Consider the following 21,240-nt stretch of genomic DNA (forward strand, 5'->3'; position numbering starts at 1 on the left):
GTTTCTAACCAAGATGCTTCCTCTTGTAAGGCTCATTGTTGTGATAGTTATTATTCTGGGTCAACCCCTTTAGACTTCCATAGGGGTTTCTGCCCCACTTCAGATCATTTAATTCCCAAATAAAAGACACAGTGACCTTTAGGTTTATAATAAGCAATAGAGGGCTGGAGAGATGGCTCAGCGGTTAAGAGCACCCGACTGCTCTTCCAGAGGTCATGAGTTCAATTCCCAGCAACCACATGGTGGCTCACAACCATCTGTAAAGAGATCTGATGCCCTCTTCTGGTGTATCTGAAGACAGCTACAGTGTACTTATATATAATGGATGAATAAATCTTTAAAAAAAGAAAAAAAAAGAAAGAAATTAAAAATTAAAAGAATTAAAAAAAATAAGCAATAGAGCACAAGAACTGCACAGATATCAACCATTTATACTATTTTGTCTATTTCCAGGTGGCCATCCTGGAGATATCACTTGCCATGATCAGTCTGGACTGCTCTATTCCACCAGGCCAGCCCTCATGGCCATGTGATCACTATCTAGTGCCCTGGGCGACTTCCTTCTTCCTTCTTCCTTTCCCTTCCAGTGTTCCCTGCCTCAGAACTTAAGCTTGCTCACTTTGTCTCCCTCTCTTGTGCCCAGCTCTGGCTGCAGGCATCTTTATCAACCAATCAGGGATCACTTTAGGGGACAAAGTTTTACGCAACAAAAGCAGAAGTAAGTGAGAATCTCCTGGGGTTGGGGGTGGGGCAGCTAGAGCTTGGAAGCCAGCATTTAGCATTTGAATATATAGCAGCACCAGACCTGTGTCCACACATGTACAGGGACAACCAGCCACCGGGGACCACTACTTATCCTTACAGAAATCAAGAATCAAAAGCAAGCAGCTTTCTATCATTATAATGCAGTGCCTTATACAATCAACTTAGAAAGAGAAAAGACTTATTTGGTTCACAGGTTCCAGTCCATGCTCAGTTCGTGGTGCTGCAGCTTTGGGCCTACAAGGAGGCAGCCTGTGGTAGGGATGTGGGGTAGAGTGAAACCACACAGCTCATGACCTTTGTATCACTTTCCTGTTACTGTTACTGTGGTAAAAGACCATGACCAGAAGTGACTTATAGATGAAAAGTTTAGACGGATTAGAGTCCTCATGGCAGGGTAGTGTGGCCACAGGTAGCTGAAGAAGGAGGCTGAGAGATCGATCACATTTCAACCTTACAAAGAAGGCTGAGAGAACTGGGAGCCGGGAGAGGCTATACACTGTGAAAGCCCGGCCCCATAGTGACATACTTCTTCCAAATAGGCTCCACCCACCAAACGTTTCATAACTTTCCAAAACAGCATCGCTTACAGGGGGCCACATATTTAAACACACAACCACATGGAGACCATGGCCTCTTTCAAAGCTTGCAGCCTCCAAGCGACAAAGATGAGGAAAAGGAAAGGGCACCTGAGTCTGAGCAACTTGTGCCAGCCTCCTTGCTGGTCACGTGATTCAGCTACAGCCAGAGAGAGTCACCTCGTTTTAGGTATGTGACCTCACATTTATTTTGCTTTCTACGGTTTCATTTATTTGAGGTCAAATGCGATAAAAGTTATTAAATGGAAAATTTCAGATAAACTTGATGTAAGTTTGAAATCGTGGTCTGCTTTGAGTAGTGTAATACGATAGCCTGCCATCCTACTCTTCCCACCTAGGATATACATCTCCACACTTTCATTTAGCTTTATTTAAACGCACTGCTTTCTGCAATAACACTATTTACTTAAGTTTCCCGTTTCAGTTATTATTTCTTTTGTCTCACTGTGCTGTTCAGCGAAGGCACAGGTAACCTTTACACTTGTGAACGATTTACTTACTACCTCCTAATGTTTATAGAAGTAGTTAGCACTGTGTAGTTAAGGGTGTGGGTAAATAAATGCTTTGCTAGTTTATTGCAGCATCTCTACATTTGGTGTGATGTCATATGATTGATTTTCTTGGAATCCGTGTGCAGACTACTGGGACTCTTACACAATTAGGTGCTGGTCTCTCCTGTATTTATCACATATTCATCTACTGGGGATTTCGGCTTTATGGCTCAAAGCTTGGAGGGTTAATCCAGTGCAATGTAAATATCTTTGGACCCCACTTTTCCTTTATTGGTAGAGAATAAATAAAAGTTTCCTCTACATTTGGGGTTTAAGAACAACTTAAATTTTTTTTCAAAATATGGTTTAGTCAAGGATAGAAGGTAAAAGAAATATTAATACCTTAGAAAGAAAAGAATATAAAAACATTTTATGTGAGCAAAGGAAAATGATGTTAAGCTTTCATACCACAGTTTGGGAAACTTTAATCGGTGGGTGGCAGATTATGGAGTATAACAGAATTATGAGGACAACACTCATGATTCACTGTGGTTTTAGCTATTCGTGATTAACTTTAGTTGGAAATTATTAAATGCAAAATTTCAGGAGCTGGGGGGTATGTCTCAATTGGTAGTGTTTGCAATCCGTAACACCATAGTAATTTGTGCTTGTAATCCCAGCACAGAGAGAGAGAGCCGGGAGGATCAGAAGTTTAACAATACCATTGGCTATATATCAAGTTTGAGGCTAGCCTGGAATTCATGAGATCCTGTATTAAAATCAACAAACCTTATAAATACCTAAAAAAAAAAATATGTGCCATTCTGAGTACTGTGATGAAAATTTGTGTCATTCTGCCTCATTCACCAGAGACAAGAACTATCCCTTTGTCTGGTGTAGCCACACTGCGCGCTACCTGCCTATTGGTCATTTTGTAGCTCTGCCCCCATTACATCACTGCTCTCCTGACCACTGTGCTTGTGCTCAGGTACTCTTATTTTATTTAATAATGGCAGCAAAGTGCCCTGCAGGGATGCTGACAGCTTGGCTGTGCCAAAGAGAAGCTGCAAAGTGAAAAGTTGAAAGTTCTTAATTTAAGTAGAAAGAAAGAAAGGAAGAAAGAAAGAAAGAAAGAGAGAAAGAAAGAAAGAAAGGAAGGAAGGAAGAAAGAAAGAGAGAAAGGAGGGAGGGAAGGAGGGAGGGAGAGAGAGACAAAGAAAGAGAGAGAGAGAGAGAGAGAGAGAGAGAGAGAGAGAGAGAGAGAGAGTGAGTTACTGAGTTTGCTAGGATCTCTGGTAAGAATGAATTTTTGGAGAAAGTGTAAGGAAGGGAAAAGAAATCTATCCTGGTTTTGCTGTCTCACCTCAAGCTCTAAAAGCTATAGCCACAGTTTGTCAAGTGTTTAGTTAAGAGAAAAAAAAAATCTGACTTGAGGATGGAAAATGTGTCTGAAATGATAGCTGCGTGCTATGCCAGCAAGCACTGAGCTGCTCGGAAGGGCTGGGCAAAGGATGGTGTGAGGCAAGTACTGTCATCAAGCTGTCCTGTAAGCAAGGGATGCTTGCACGGGTTCAAGGAAAGAGGACAGGGGTAAACATTAGTGGAGAGACCATTAGTCAAATCCTTTACTGAATCTAACTTTTAAGTTAAGCATCATAGGCTGTGAGTGTGGGATGAAACCCGGCACACACTGGGTTGTTGGTGATCATAGGGAACTCCAGTCAAAACACCATTCTGCTGGCTCAGGCTGTGTGCGTGTGTGTGGTGACTATGCTGATTGTGTGGGACTGTGTGGAGGCCAGAGGTTGACTTTGACTTTGGGTGCTTCCTTTTCACTTTATGTATTTGCCTGCCTGTCTGCCTATCTATCTATCTATCTATCTATCTATCTATCTATCTATCTATCTATCTATCTATCTATCATCTATCTATCTATCTATCATCTATCTATCTATCTATCTATCTATCTATCTATCATCTATCTATCTATCTATCATCTATCATCTATCTATCTATCTATCTATCTATCATCTATCTATCTATCTATCTATCTATCTATCATCTATCTATCTATTATCTATCTATCTATCTATTATCTATCTATCTATCATCTATCTATCTATCTATCATCTATCTATCATCTATCTATCTATCTATCTATCTATCTATCTATCATCTATCTATCTATCTATCATCTATCATCTATCTATCTATCTATCTATCTATCTATCTATCATCTATCATCTATCTATCTATCTATCTATCTATCATCTATCTATCTATCTATTATCTATCTATCTATCTATATCTATCTATCTATTATCTATCTATCTATCATCTATCTATCTATCATCTATCTATCTATCTATCATCTATCTATCTATCATCTATCTATCATCTATCTATCTATCTATCATCTATCTATCTATCTATCTATCTATCTATCTATCATCTATCTATCTATCTATCATCTATCTATCTATCTATTATCTATCTATCTATCCATCTATCTATCTATCTATCATCTATCTATCTATCTATTATCTATCTATCTATCCATCTATCTATCTATCTATCATCTATCTATCTATCTATCTATCTATCATCTATCTATCTATCATCTATCTATCTATCTATCTATCATCTATCTATCATCTATCTATCTATCTATCTATCTATCTATCATCTATCTATCTATCTATCTATCTATCTATCTATCTATTATCTATCTATCTATCATCTATCTATCTATTATCTATCTATCATCTATCTATCTATCTATCATCTATCTATCTATCATCTATCTATCTATCTATCATCTATCTATCTATCATCTATCTATCTATCTATCTATCTATCTATCTATCATCTATCTATCTATCTATTATCTATCTATCTATCATCTATCTATCTATCATCTATCTATCTATCTATCTATCATCTATCTATTATCTATCTATCTATCTATCATCTATCTATTATCTATCTATCTATCATCTATCTATCTATCATCTATCTATCTATCTATCATCTATCTATCTATCATCTATCTATCTATCTATCTATCTATCATCTATCTATCATCTATCTATCTATCATCTATCTATCTATCTATCTATCTATCTATCTATCTATCATCTATCTACCCATCACCTGTGTATCCATTTACGTCTCTGTCTATGTATCTATTTGGGGCAGGGCATCTCACTGAACCTGGAGCCCTGTTTCAGCTAACTTGGCTGGCTAGTGAGTGCCTGAGATACGCTTGTCTCTGGCATGTGCGGGAACATCTAGATATCAATCTCTGATCCTCGTGGTACTTGCCCAGCAAACACCTTCACTTTCTGAGAAAGCTCCCAGTTAAGCTGTGGATCTATTAAATTCTTACTTTTGTATCTCAGTGCTTAACACACAGTGGATAGTTAATCAATATGTTGGAATGAGTCCGTGGCTCTCAGCCTTTCTCCAGCCTCCAAACCATGGAGGGTTCTTGCTGCACTGGTTGTGGAGCTTGTCCCTAGGGACTCTGACTTGGCTGGTGTGGCAGAGTGGTGGTTGTGATAGATGTGGTGGCAGTGAGGGTGATAGATGCAGTGCTGGTGGTGATGGTGGTGGTGGTGATGGTGGTGGTGGTGATGGTGGTGGTGGTGATGGTAGTGGTGGTGATGGTGGTGGTGGTAGTGGTATTACAAGGATGTGTTTCTAACCCGTTGCCAGGGTTACCCACAAGGCTGAGGACCTACACTTGTGGTCAGTGAGTGGGTAAGGCTGTAGTGCTTTCCTCCCTAAGTGAATGTTTGCATATGATAACAGGGTAAAAACCTTTCCACAGCTTTGAGGTAACCTTACTTTCTTATCACTTCTAGTTTTTTCCCCCCTTTAAAATGCATCTTTTAGAAATTGAAACAGGAAATTATATTTCTTCAGCAATATCTGTCCTATAATGTTTTATTGTTTATTTCATCTATTGTGTGAATTCTCTAGAGACAAAACAATTGGGATGTTTGAGAAGTCCCTGTTGGTAAAAGAATGTTTCACAACTCTGTACCAATATGGATTCCCAATCTAATGGGAATTGTCTCCTTTTAACTTAGAGGTTGCAATTTGGTTTGTGTTTTTCTGCTTGGCTGCTTGATTTCTTGTCATACTCCCAGTGGATAAAAATATTAAAATCAGTCAGACAAGATGGCTCATTGGACAAAAAACACTTTTGTGCAAGCCTGATTGATGCACTGTGTGGGCTCCTTGGAACCCATATAAAAGTGAAGAATACTGACTCCACAAAGCTGTCTTCTGGCCTCTACATGCATGCTATAACATGCACACCTATATACATGCACACACAGATACACACACAACCACACATGCATACACACACAGGTATATACACTCACACACACACACCTATACACACCTACACACAGACACAGATACACACACAGATACACACACACATACACACACACACACACACACACACACACACACACACACACACACACATGCACACAAACCCAGACTATATTTTTTATTAAAGAAAGGTCTTGGGTGGTTACCGGGAGTCCCAAACCCGAGGATCCCTGACCGAAGCAGCTCTCTTCTCCCAAACCCCATGGGAGAGAGACCTCACCGCCTGGTCAGGTGGGCACTCCTGAGGCTGCAGAGCGGAAGAGACCACCAACACTGCCCACCCCTGCTCACATCCCTGGCCCAAGAGGAAACTGTATATGGCCTCTGGGTTCCCATAGAGGAGGGCCCAGGAGCAGCAGGACCACTGCGTCTGAGACACCGTCAGAACCTGAAGGGACTGACCAGATAAACAGTTCTCTGCACCCAAATCCCGTGGGAGGGAGAGCTTAACCTTCAGAGAGGCAGACACGCCTGGGAAACCAGAAGAGACTGCACTCTGCACACATCTCTGACACCAGAGGAAAACACCAAATGCCATCTGGAACCCTGGTGCACAGAAGCTCCCGGAAAGGGCAGTGCAGATCTTCCTGGTTGCTGCCTCCGCGGAGAGCTCGTAAGCAACACCCCACGAGCAAACTTGAGCCTCGGAACCAGGGTAAGACCAACTTTTCTGCTGCAAGTGACCTGCCTGGTGAACTCAAGACACAGGCCCACAGGAACAGCTGAAGACCTGTAGATAGGAAAAACTACACCCCCGAAAGCAGAACACTCTGTCCCCATAACTGGCTGAAAGAAAACAGGAAAACAGGTCTACAGCACTCCCGACACACAGGCTTATAGGACAGTCTAGCCACTGTCAGAAATAGCAGAACAAAGTAACACTAGAGATAATCTGATGGCGAGAGGCAAGTGCAGGAACCCAAGCAACAGAAACCAAGACTACATGGCATCATCGGAGCCCAATTCTCCCACCAAAGCAAACACGGAATATCCAAACACACCAGAAAAGCAAGATCTAGTTTCAAAATCATTTCTGATCATGATGCTGAAGGACTTCAAGTAAGACGTGAAGAACTCCCTTAGAGAACAAGTAGAAGCCTACAGAGAGGAATCGCAAAAATCCCTGAAAGAATTCCAGGAAAACACAATCAAACAGTTGAAGGAATTAAAAATGGAAATAGAAGCAATCAAGAAAGAACACATGGAAACAACCCTGGATATAGGAAACCAAAAGAAGAGACAAGGAGCTGTAGATGCGAGCTTCACCAACAGAATACAAGAGATGGAAGAGAGAATCTCAGGAGCAGAAGATTCCATAGAAATCATTGACTCAACTGTCAAAGATAATGTAAAGCGGAAAAAGCTACTGGTCCAAAACATACAGGAAATCCAGGACTCAATGAGAAGATCAAACCTAAGGATAATAGGTATAGAAGAGAGTGAAGACTCCCAGCTCAAAGGACCAGTAAATATCTTCAACAAAATCATAGAAGAAAACTTCCCTAACCTAAAAAAAGAGATACCCATAGGCATATAAGAAGCCTACAGAACTCCAAATAGATTGGACCAGAAAAGAAATACCTCCCGTCACATAATAGTCAAAACACCAAACGCACAAAATAAAGAAGAATATTAAAAGCAGTAAGGGAAAAGGGTCAAGTAATATATAAAGGCAGACCTATCAGAATCACACCAGACTTTTCGCCAGAAACTATGAAAGCCAGAATATCCTGGACTGATGTCATACAGACCCTAAGAGAACACAAATGCCAGCACAGGTTACTGTATCCTGCAAAACTCTCAATTAACATAGATGGAGAAACCAAGATATTCCATGACAAAACCAAATTTACACAATATCTTTCTACAAATCCAGCACTACAAAGGATAATAAATGGTAAAGCCCAACATAAGGAGGCAAGCTATACCCTAGATGAAGCAAGAAACTAATCGTCTTGGCAACAAAACAAAGAGAATGAAAGCACACAAACGTAACCTCACATCCAAATATGAATATAAAGGGAAGCAATAATCACTATTCCTTAATATCTCTCAACATCAATGGCCTCAACTCCCCAATAAAAAGACATAGATTAACAAACTGGATACACAACGAGGACCCTGCATTCTGCTGCCTACAGGAAACACACCTCAGAGACAAAGACAGACACTACCTCAGAATGAAAGGCTGGAAAACAACTTTCCAAGCAAATGGTCGGAAGAAGCAAGCTGGATTAGCCATTCTAATATCAAATAAAATCAATTTTCAACTAAAAGTCATCAAAAAAGATAAGGAAGGACACTTCATGTTCATCAAAGGAAAAATCCACCAAGATGAACTCTCAATCCTAAATATCTATGCCCCAAATACAAGGGCACCTACATACGTAAAAGAAACCTTACTAAAGCTCAAAACACATTGCACCTCACACAATAATAGTAGGAGATTTCAACACCCCACTCTCATCAATGGACAGATCATGGAAACAGAAATTGAACAGAGACGTAGACAGACTAAGAGAAGTCATGAGCCAAATGGACTTAACAGATATTTATAGAACATTCTACCCTAAAGCAAAAGGATATACCTTCTTCTCAGCTCCTCATGGCACTTTCTCCAAAATTGACCATATAATTGGTCAAAAAACGGGCCTCGACAGGTACAGAAAGATAGAAATAATCCCATGCATGCTATCAGACCACCACGGCCTAAAACTGGTCTTCAATAACAATAAGGGAAGAATGCCCACATATACGTGGAAATTGAACAATGCTCTACTCAATGATAACCTGGTCAAGGAAGAAATAAAGAAAGAAATTAAAGACTTTTTAGAATTTAATGAAAATGAAGGTACAACATACCCAAACTTATGGGACACAATGAAAGCTGTGCTAAGAGGAAAACTCATAGCGCTGCGTGCCTGCAGAAAGAAACAGGAAAGAGCATATGTCAGCAGCTTGACAGCACACCTCAAAGCTCTAGAACAAAAAGAAGCAAATACACCCAGGAGGAGTAGAAGGCAGGAAATAATCAAACTCAGAGCTGAAATCAACCAAGTAGAAACAAAAAGGACCATAGAAAGAATCAACAGAACCAAAAGTTGGTTCTTTGAGAAAATCAACAAGATAGATAAACCCTTAGCCAGACTAACGAGAGGACACAGAGAGTGTGTCCAAATTAACAATATCAGAAATGAAAAGGGAGACATAACTACAGATTCAGAGGAAATTCAAAAAAATCATCAGATCTTACTATAAAAGCCTATATTCAACAAAACTTGAAAATCTGTAGGAAATGGACAATTTCCTAGAGAGATACTAGGTACCGAAGTTAAATCAGGAACAGATAAACCAGTTAAAGAACCCCATAACTCCTAAGGAAATAGAAGCAGTCATTAAAGGTCTCCCAACCAAAAAGAGCCCAGGTCCAGATGGGTTTAGTGCAGAATTCTATCAGACCTTCATAGAAGACCTCATACCAATATTATCCAAACTATTCCACAAAATTGAAACAGATGGATCACTACTGAATTCCTTCTATGAAGCCACAATTACTCTTATACCTAAACCACACAAAGACACAACAAAGAAAGAGAACTTCAGACCAATTTCCCTTATGAATATCGATGCAAAAATACTCAATAAAATTCTGGCAAGCCGAATCCAAGAGCACATCAAAACAATCATCCACCATGATCAAGTAGGCTTCATCCCAGGCATGCAGAGATGGCTTTTTTTTTTTGTTTTTTTTGTTTTTTTTTTTTGTTTTTTTATTAACTTAAGTATTTCTTATATACATTTCGAGTGTTATTCCCTTTCCCGGTTTCCGGGCAAACATCCCCCTCCCCCCTCCCCTTCCTTATGGGTGTTCCCCTCCCAACCCTCCCCCCATTGCCGCCCTCCCCCCAAGAGTCTAGTTCATTGGGGGTTCAGTCTTAGCAGGACCCAGGGCTTCCCCTTCCACTGGTGCTCTCACTAGGATATTCATTGCTACCTATGAGGTCAGAGTCCAGGGTCAGTCCATGTATAGTCTTTAGGTAGTGGCTTAGTCCCTGGAAGGTCTGGTTGCTTGGCATTGTTGTACATATGGGGTCTTGAGCCCCTTCAAGCTCTTCCAGTTCTTTCTCTGATTCCTTCAACGGGGGACCTATTCTCAGTTCAGTGGTTTGCTACTGGCATTCGCCTCTGTATTTGCTGTATTCTGGCTGTGTCTCTCAGGAGCGATCTACATCCGGCTCCTGTCAGCCTGCACTTCTTTGCTTCATCCATCTTGTCTCATTGGGTGGCTGTATATGTATGGGCCACATGTGGGGCAGGCTCTGAATGGGTGTTCCTTCTGTATCTGTTTTAATCTTTGCCTCTCTATTCCCTGCCAAGGGTATTCTTGTTCCCCTTTTAAAGAAGGAGTGAAGCATTCACATTTTGATCATCTGTCTTGAGTTTCATTTGTTCTAGGCATCTAGGGTAATTCAAGCATTTGGGCTAATAGCCACTTATCAATGAGTGCATACCATGTGTGTTTTTCTGTGATTGGGTTACCTCACTCAGGATGATATTTTCCAGTTCCAACCATTTGCCTACAAATTTCATAAAGTCGTTGTTTTTGATAGCTGAGTAATATTCCATTGTGTAGATGTACCACATTTTCTGTATCCATTCCTCTGTTGAAGGGCATCTGGGTTCTTTCCAGCTTCTGGCTATTATAAATAAGGCTGCGATGAACATAGTGGAGCACGTGTCTTTTTTATATGTTGGGGCATCTTTTGGGTATATGCCCAAGAGAGGTATAGCTGGATCCTCAGGCAGTTCAATGTCCAATTTTCTGAGGAACCTCCAGACTGATTTCCAGAATGGTTGTACCAGTCTGCAATCCCACCAACAATGGAGGAGTGTTCCTCTTTCTCCGCATCCTCGCCAGCATCTGCTGTCACCTGAGTTTTTGATCTTAGCCATTCTCACTGGTGTGAGGTGAAATCTCAGGGTTGTTTTGATTTGCATTTCCCTTATGACTAAAGATGTTGAACATTTCTTTAGGTGTTTCTCAGCCATTCGGCATTCCTCAGCTGTGAATTCTTTGTTTAGCTCTGACCCCCATTTTTTAATAGGGTTATTTGTCTCCGTGCGGTCTAACTTCTTGAGTTCTTTGTATAGTTTGGATATAAGGCCTCTATCTGTTGTAGGATTGGTAAAGATCTTTTCCCAATCTGTTGGTTGCCGTTTTGTCCTAACCACAGTGTCCTTTGCCTTACAGAAGCTTTGCAGTTTTATGAGAGCAGGGATGGTTTAATATACAGAAAACCATCAACGTGATCCATTATATAAACAAACTGAAAGAATAAAACCACATGATCATTTCATTAGATGCTGAGAAAGCATTTGACAAAATTCAACACCCCTTCATGATAAAAGTCTTGGAAAGAATAGGAATTCAAGGCCCATACCTAAACATAGTAAAAGCCATATACAGCAAACCAGTTGCTAACATTAAACTAATTGGAGAGAAACTTGAAGCAATCCCACTAAAATCAGGGACTAGACAAGGCTGCCCACTCTCTCCCTACTTATTCAATATAGTTCTTGAAGTTCTAGCCAGAGCAATCAGACAACAAAAGGAGATCAAGGGGATACAGATTGGAAAAAAAGAAGTCAAAATATCACTATTTGCAGATTATATGATAGTATATTTAAGTGATCCCAAAAGTTCCACCAGAGAACTACTAAAGCTGATAAACAACTTCAGCAAAGTGGCTGGGTATAAAATTAACTCAAATAAATCAGTAGCCTTCCTCTACACAAAAGAGAAACAAGCCGAGAAAGAAATTAGGGAAATGACACCCTTCATAATAGACCCAAATAATATAAAGTACCTCGGTGTGACTTTAACCAAGCAAGTAAAAGATTTGTACAATAAGAACTTCAAGACTCTGAAGAAAGAAATTGAAGAAGACCTCAGAAGATGGAAAGATCTCCCATGCTCATGGATTGGCAGGATCAATATAGTAAAAATGGCCATTCTACCAAAAGCGATCTACAGATTCAATGCAATTCCCATCAAAATACCAATCCAATTCTTCAAAGAGTTAGACAGAACAATTTGCAAATTCATCTGGAATAACAAAAAACCCAGGATAGCTAAAGCTATCCTCAACAATGAAAGGACTTCAGGAGGAATCACTATCCCTGAACTCAAGCAGTATTACAGAGCAATAGTGATAAAAACTGCATGGTATCGGTACAGAGACAGACAGATAGACTAATGGAACAGAATTGAAGACCCAGAAATGAACCCACACACCTATGGTCACTTGATTTTTGACAAAGGAGCCAAAACCATCCAATGGAAAAAAGATAGCATTTTCAGCAAATGGTGCTGGTTCAACTGGAGGGCAACATGTAGAAGAATGCAGATTGATCCATGCTTATCACCCTGTACAAAGCTTAAGTCCAAGTGGATCAAGGACCTCCACATCAAACCAGATACACTGAAACTAATAGAAGAAAAACTAGGGAAGAATCTGGAACACATGGGCACTGGAAAAAATTTCCTGAACAAAACACCAATGGCTTATGCTCTAAGATCAGGAATCGACAAATGGGATCTCATAAAACTGCAAAGCTTCTGTAAGGCAAAGGACACTGTGGTTAGGACAAAACGGCAACCAACAGATTGGGAAAAGATCTTTACCTATCCTACAACAGATAGAGGCCTTATATCCAAACTATACAAAGAACTCAAGAAGTTAGACCGCAGGGAGACAAATAACCCTATTAAAAAATGGGGGTCAGAGCTAAACAAAGAATTCACAGCTGAGGAATGCCGAATGGCTGAGAAACACCTAAAGAAATGTTCAACATCTTTAGTCATAAGGGAAATGCAAATCAAAACAACCCTGAGATTTCACCTCACACCAGTGAGAATGGCTAAGATCAAAAACTCAGGTGACAGCAGATGCTGGCGAGGATGCGGAGAAAGAGGAACACTCCTCCATTGTTGGTGGGATTGCAGACTGGTACAACCATTCTGGAAATCAGTCTGGAGGTTCCTCAGAAAATTGGACATTGAACTGCCTGAGGATCCAGCTATACCTCTCTTGGGCATATACCCAAAAGATGCCCCAACATATAAAAAAGACACGTGCTCCACTATGTTCATCGCAGCCTTATTTATAATAGCCAGAAGCTGGAAAGAACCCAGATGCCCTTCAACAGAGGAATGGATACAGAAAATGTGGTACATCTACACAATGGAATATTACTCAGCTATCAAAAACAACGACTTTATGAAATTTGTAGGCAAATGGTTGGAACTGGAAAATATCATCCTGAGTGAGGTAACCCAATCACAGAAAAACACACATGGTATGCACTCATTGATAAGTGGCTATTAGCCCAAATGCTTGATTTACCCTAGATGCCTAGAACAAATGAAACTCAAGACGGATGATCAAAATGTGAATGCTTCACTCCTTCTTTAAAAGGGGAACAAGAATACCCTTGGCAGGGAATAGAGAGGCAAAGATTAAAACAGATACAGAAGGAACACCCATTCAGAGCCTGCCCCACATGTGGCCCATACATATACAGCCATCCAATTAGACAAGATGGATGAAGCAAAGAAGTGCAGGCTGACAGGAGCCGGATGTAGATCGCTCCTGAGAGACACAGCCAGAATACAGCAAATACAGAGGCGAATGCCAACAGCAAACCAGTGAACTGAGAATGGGACCCCCATTGAAGGAATCAGAGAAAGAACTGGAAGAGCTTGAAGGAGCTCGTGACGCCATATGTACAACAATGCCAAGCAACCAGAGCTTCCAGGGACTAAGCCACTACCTAAAGACTATACATGGACTGACCCTGGACTCTGACCTCATAGGTAGCAATGAATATCCTAGTAAGAGCACCAGTGGAAGGAGTAGCCCTGGGTTCGCTAAGACTGAACCCCCAGTGAACTAGATTGTTGGGGGTAGGGCGCAGTGGGGGGAGGATGGGGAAGGGAACACCCATAAGCAAGGGGAGGGGGAGGGATTAGGGTGATGTTTGCCCAGAAACCGGGAAAGGGAATAACACTAGAAATGTGTATAAGAAATACTCAAGTTAATAAAAGAAAAAAGGGGGGGTGGGAATATTCATAGAAGGGAATATGGAAGCAAAGTTTAGAGCAGCGACTCAAGGAATGGCCATCCAGAGCCTGACATATATGTGGTCCATATATATACAGCCACCAATACTAGATAAGTCTGATGAAGCTAAAAAATGCATGTTCCTGAGAGACACATCCAAAGCATGTCCAATACAGAGGTCAATGCTAGCAGCAATCCGCTGAACCAAGAATAGGACCTCCTTGGCGGGTACTATAGGAAGTATTGAAAGAGTTGAAGGAGCTTACAACCCTATAAAAACAACATTGCCAATAACCAAAGCTTCCAGGGACTAAATCACTACTGAGAGGCTATACATGGGCTCCAACTGAATATGTAGCAGAGAATAGCTTTGTTGGGGCAACAGTGGAAGGGGGATTACCAGTATGGGGTAGAGGTAGGGGAGGAAATGGGGGCTATGGACAGGAAACTGGGAAGGGGTATAACCTTTGAAATGTAAGTAAAGAAATATATAATAAAAATTTAAAAAAAAAAAGAAAAAAAGAAAGGTCTTCATACGCTGTTGCTGAGAACATATCATGATTAAGATAGGTTGAAAACTACTCAGTAATTTGTCCTGTTTGTCTAGGACTTGGAAGAAACATTCTACTGTAGAAATAAACATAATACTCAGTTAGTGTGTACTTCAGGAATAAACTTGTATGCGTGTGCACATGTGTAGTCCTGGGAACTGAATCCAGGACATGAGGCATACTAGACAAGCGTTCTACCAGTTCTACCTGTGAGCTATGCTAAGACTTTTTATTACTATTTTAAAAGTTAATAATAGTTATTGTCATTATTATTAATTATTATTTGTGTGTGTGTGTGTGTGTGTGTGTGTGTGTGTGTGTGTGGTGTGTGTGTGTATGTGTGTGTTGCTCAGGCTGACCTTAAAAGTTTGGACTTCTTGCCTAGGCCTTTAGGTAGCAGGGTTACCAGGCCTGTGCCATCAGCCCAGTCAGAAAATGGTGTGTGAGAGTAGCTCACTGCTCTGCATCCCTGGAGGATCCCACAGTGAGCCCCATGAGCCCCATCACACATGGGAACACAGTACACATAGAGTATTGAACCAATGCACAGAGCTCGATCAGAGGGCACTGAGCACCTGTCTACACATTTTTTTCAATATAAAACATATTTCTTTGGATTTCAGGATAGAGTACCTTTCCTCATAAAATGCTACTTTACACATTTGAGTTTGGATATAGTAATAATATCAGGTGGCAAAATCATAAAAGGTGCTGGTTTGGTTTACTGTACTCTCACCAGTGTACAGAGGATTACTAAAGGTATTTTCATAGCGCTAGGAAGCTTTCATTTTGTGTACAGTGCAGAATTTGACTATGTGTCTGTGCTGGAAGGAGGTGTCCTTTAAGCAAGAACTCTCGGTAATGAACTCTTGCAACGGGCGCCCTTACACAACTACTCAGAAACAGCCTTTTTATCCAGTGCTTGCTGTGTGTGCATCATCACGTGACTTTGTTTCCTACTTTGAAAGATTTCCTTTTGTGGTTTATATACTTCAAAAGATACAAACTGCTAAAACAAAAGTTGATGTTTAATCACCATAGATAAGCATTCTCTAGGTAAAGTTTGATAGGGCTTGCAGTGTGTATGTGAAGCATATAGATCATAAATACATGCGTGGATTCTGGGGGAAGCATGCGGTTCTGCAGTACACAGCCTGGTCAGTCCAGACCCCGGCGTTTTCATCATCTGGGAAGTTCCCAAAGGCCGCTTTCAAATCGATTCCCTCTCTGCCTTTCCTTCCGGTGTGCCCTCACTGTGACAGACTTCTCTCACTCAGCCAGGCCTCTGAGAGTGGGTCCCACCTGTGCCAGCATTTCTTCCTGCTACTGTTGATCAGTATCAAGTGAGCAAGCAGCAGGCAAGTTTGCCTTGGGAAACATGGAGGTTTTTCCAACTGACTACTAGGACAGCATGTAGAAATTATTTTTGCTTACCCCCTTCGTTTTAATGTAAGTCTTAATATTTGAGGTCATTTGATGGCTCGTGCTCATTATTTCTTCCATGGAGAGGCCAAGGCAAGAGGATTGCATTCCTGGCCACACAGTGAATTTCCAGGGGACCTCGGTTTGCCCTGGGTTTGGTTTTCAGTAGCCATATCAGGTGACTCGCAACCATCTGTAACTCTAGCTCCAGGGGATCCGACACCCTCTTCTGGCTTTTGAAGGTACATTTGAATACAGGTGACACACATATACAATAAATGAAACAAGAAAGATGAATCTTAAAATTAAGTCTCAAGTTATTTTTTTTCTGGAAGTGCAAGTCTTGCCTTCATCAAGGAGTGCATGAGCCGGACATGTAGCTGTCTGATAGGTTTTTACCCAGCATGCAATAAGTACTGGGCTTGATTGCATCATATAGACAGAATGGCGGCTGCAATTTCAGCACTCTGCAGTGGAGGTGGGAAGATCAGGAATTCAAGCTTATCTTTTGCTACATTACAGATTCTAGGCCAACCTGGGCTACAAAAGCCCCTGTTTCAAAAACTAAAAGTAAAACCGAACAAAACAGCAGCAATGATATCAACATCCAAAAGAAGGACCCGGCTTTTAGTTGTAAACTGAGTCGATCTGCATTTAAACCCAGGTGAGAAGTAGTAATGTTTCCAGCTGGCCCTTCCTCCGACAGGAATAACTACTACTTTGTCCGGGTATTTTACAGGTGTCTAGGGTTAAGGAAGGAGCTCAAAAGAGAAGGAGCCAGTTTGCCCCTGATAATGAATGTTGCTGAATTGTAGTGAACAGCAGTGTGTGTGAGGTGAAAAGAACAGATGTGCCAGAGGCCGTGCCTCACTAATTAAAGGGCAGCTAGAGCCCCGGGCTTGGGCAAGCGTTTACCCTCCTACTCTGGCTGAGGTGTGCAGGTCAGAAAACAAAAGGGAAGCCAGAGCCAAGAAACAAACCTCTGTGCTCCCCAGCAGTCTCAGCTTACCCAGGGAAAAACCTGGGATGTCCTCACCTTGAAGGGCTACAAGCGTCGCCTCTTTTCCGTGTCCTGCTTTCCTGCAGACACGCGAGTACAGTTCAGAATTAACACTAGGGCTCCCGAACCACAGGTTGAAAACACAGCCGAAGCAGAGAAAACCGGATCTTTCCCTCCCATATGGTGATAAGGTGCTCAAATGCCAACGTGATAAAAAGAGATAAATAACAGCTACAAGCTGTGCGTTGTGCTCGAAAATATCAGACTGGTGCCACATGCTGTCTGGTGAAATGTTTTGGACGAGACGCATCTACTTTCCATTTATTCTATTTGTTCTTTGTGAGATTTACTCTTTTTAAGTGCCAAGCTGCTATGAAAGGTTCCTTCACTCGGGTGACGCGTCTTCCTATCTTGTGCTCACAGTTGCTGCTCAGACGCTGCTCAGATCAACACCGGTCTCCTATTTCAGGAGTCTTTGTTCAGTGTGTCTTCTGGCCTGTCTCCTGGGCTGTCACCCAATAGTCCTGGAGGGTGGGGCTCAGAGCTTCTCTGGATACAAGTTGACAGGCAGTCCTCACTGTAGCTAGCTAGCCCTCACCCCCACCTCTGTGGGCCTCCTCTCTTCGGAGGGGCTTCGGAGGGGAAAGAAGAGGAGGGACTAACGACAGCCACACCTTTTTCCCTCAGTACAGAATTTTGACCTATGTACCTGTTTTTAGAGTATAAAATGTATTATAAATTATCGGTGGGTTGTAATTTAACAAAACAAACTACAAAACAACAAAAACAACCAAAACAACAATGCCTTCATTCCACTGTTGTAGGTAGTACTACTATTAGCCGAAATTTGGTCAGCTTTCTTTTAACATATCATAATGAACTAGACACAGGGGCTTATGATTGGATTGTGGCACTTAGGAGACAAGGCAGGATCGCTGAATCTTTGCTACATGGTGACTTCAGAAGCCAGCCCAGGTTATAGCATGATACCCTGCTCAAAATGCACACACACACGCACATGCAGACACACCACAACTGAATCTATTATAAATATTAGTTTATGGACTCAAAATCATATTAATGTTGATACTATTAGTAATCACAATTTTCACAGTTAGAAAATAGAAATGTATATTAAAAGAGGGTTATCTTGGGGACTGAAAAGAGGCTCAGTAGTTAAGAGCACTTGCTGCTCTCACAGAAAATTTACATTGGGTAGTCCACAGCCATTTGTAATTCCAGGTCCACAGGTGTAAGAACACCTTCTTCTGTGTTCCACAGGCATCTACACAAACAGGGTACACATACATAGATTCAGGTACACACACCTAAAATAAACTAAATACATGTTAAGGAAATAAGTAGGTTTAAATTCGGTGATTCTTAGAGGGTGTGGGTATGCTATAGATACTGTTAAGTGGGGGGATCATCGTATATCAAAGGTGAGGCTGCTGGCCGCTGTCTGGTAGAAGAAATTTGGCAATTGAATAGAATAAAAATAGCAAAAGATTGAAAAAATTGGGAAGAAAAAAAAAAGTCAAAACAGCATGCTCAGCTTGCTGTCTCTCTTGAAGGTGACCTGCCCTCTGAACTCTGAGTAGCCACGCCCTATGAAAAGGATTATTGGAAGTTACAAAACAGCCCCGGCTGATAAAGAAAAGTTCTGCTCCCGGTGTCTTACAAATAACAAAAGAAGAAACACCAGGATCAGAAAAAAAAAATAATCTCCATTTTACGAAGTGTAATGAAACAATTCAGGAAATAAATATCAGTGGATGGTAAAACTAAAAGGTAAATTATTGATGAGGAATTGGAATCTGAGTAGTCAAAAGGCCACCTCTCCACCGACTGCTGGGGTCAGGCAATCACCACAAAGATCTAGTCATTGATCCTAGCATTGGTAAAGGCAGGGTGAAAAGATGATTGGGACTTAGGTTGTGAAGCATCCTAGGGAGCATTCACATCTCAAGGATTAGCCCTTTTCCTAAAATAAATTTAAAATGGATTTTTTTTCCCACACAATAACATTCTGACTATGGCTTCCCCTCCTCCCACGACCTCCTTGACTCTCCACCCACCCAAATCCACACCCCATCTTTTCCTCTCTCATTAGAGTACGAACAAGCATCTTAAAATAATAATATAAAATAAAATGAGATAAAAACAAAAGCAAACAAACTGGAATAGAACAAAGCAAACAAACCACGAGGAGAACACACAGCCAAAGAAAAGGCTCAAGAAATCTCACCAACTGACAGCGAAGTCCATTGCCCACATTCTTTACGCTGAATTCATCAAGCTTTGGTTTTTGTCAGAGTTATCTCCCTAAATTGGAATTTGAGAAAACATCACTGAGCACTGGAGAAGGTGGGATGTATATTATATAGCTCATAAAAACTGCAAGACTTGGGTTTGTCAAGGGTTGAGGGATTTCCACAGGAATTTTGGTTGCATAGGAGCCTGGCTAAGCATTTCAAACACATCGTGCCCTATTAGGGCGGAGGTTAAGGTATAGAGTGTGAAATCACATCAACTTTCAGAAGATGTGTCAAGACCTGGTCATATCCAAGTTCTACAGGAAACAGGAATGAACGTATTTTGACCTTGTAACAAGATGGCTTTTAATCTTAAATTGGGATTAGGTTGGCCCAGCAATACAAGTGTAAATGGACACACACACACATTCACTGACACAGAAATACCAAAGTAAATAAATAAACAAATAAATAAACCCACTGGAAAACATAATATATACAAATAAGGAGGAAAAAGAATTAGAAATAGAAAAAAAATTCCCAGAAAAAGCATTATAAGACAAAAAACTTCCAAAAATGCTACTGTGTTGGTTTTGTGTTGGCCATCTACTGCTGGCATCGGGTCTGCCCTTAAATGATTTGTATATCTAGTGAGATAACATTATAGAAAAGTAATATTTTCTTTGTGAGCAGCTATCAATTGGAAATAGCTTCTGGGTCGGGAATGGGAGCCTGTATCCACTTCTTCTCTCAGTTCTAGGACCCCATCTAGCCCATGCCGGTCCTGTGTGTGCTGTCATAGTCTCTGTGGGTTCGTATATGCTTATAAGGCCTTGTTTTCTTGGTGTCCTCCATCCCCCGGCACTTATAATCTTTCTGTTTTCTTTCCTGTTTCCTTAGAGTTCCCTGAATTCTGAAGGGAGGGATTCAATGGAGATACTCCATTTAAGATAGAGTGTTTCAAGGTCTCTCACTCTGCACTTTGCCTGGTTGTACATCTCTGTATTTGTTCTCATATGCTACAGGAGCCTCTCTGATGATGCTTGAGCGCGGTGCTTATCTATTAGTAGAGAAGTACGTCATTAGGAGTCAGCTTACTGCTATGTTCCTTTAGCAAAAGAGCAATATTTGGGATTCTCTGAGGTCTGTGACCTATCTACTCTTAGGTTCTTGACCACCTGATCAGTTTTGGGGATGGCTTCCATTTCACAAAGAGGGTCTAAAATCCAATCAGATAGTGGTTGGTTACTCCCACAAGCTATACCACTATTGTACCAGTGTATCCCGCAGGCAGGTAAACGTTGTAGATGGAAAGGTTCCTAGCTGAGTAGGTGTTTACCTTTTACCTTTGGTATCATGCAACATTCTTTCTATTACCATAAATACTAGTCAGCCGGGGTAAAAGCTTTAAGTAATTAGCCCTATTTCTAATCAAGCCTCTAGATCTATTTCAAAGTAACTCGGTCTGTTGAAAATACCATTGCATAAGAAAAGGGTCATATGGGGCTGGAGATACGACTCAGCAGTGCAGGGCTCAGTACCAGTGTACATCTGAGGCTCACGCCTGCCTATAATGTCAGCTCCTGGGCAATCTGACACCTCCGACCTCCAAAGACACCTATTCTCC

At 41.2% G+C, this 21,240-nt stretch overlaps 1 long non-coding RNA gene across 5 annotated transcripts in view; it reads left to right on the plus strand.

Annotated features, from left to right (window-relative positions):
• The first annotated feature begins 1,320 nt into the window (after positions 1-1,320).
• LOC148003722 (uncharacterized) overlaps positions 1,321-21,240 on the plus strand; it is a 71,773-nt gene continuing 51,853 nt past the window's right edge. For 2 of the 5 annotated variants that reach the window (XR_015629507.1, XR_015629508.1), the window contains exon 1: positions 1,351-1,530. This is a non-coding gene — a long non-coding RNA (uncharacterized LOC148003722). Of the gene's footprint in view, positions 1,531-21,240 lie in introns of all 5 variants that reach the window. The other 3 variants (XR_015629504.1, XR_015629505.1, XR_015629506.1) reach the window with 3 other exon arrangements.

The sequence above is a fragment of the Rattus norvegicus genome, chromosome 9 (genome assembly GCF_021556685.1).
Source record: "Rattus norvegicus strain SHRSP/BbbUtx chromosome 9, alternate assembly SHRSP_T2T, whole genome shotgun sequence".
In the NCBI taxonomy this organism is placed as follows: Eukaryota; Metazoa; Chordata; class Mammalia; order Rodentia; family Muridae; genus Rattus; species Rattus norvegicus.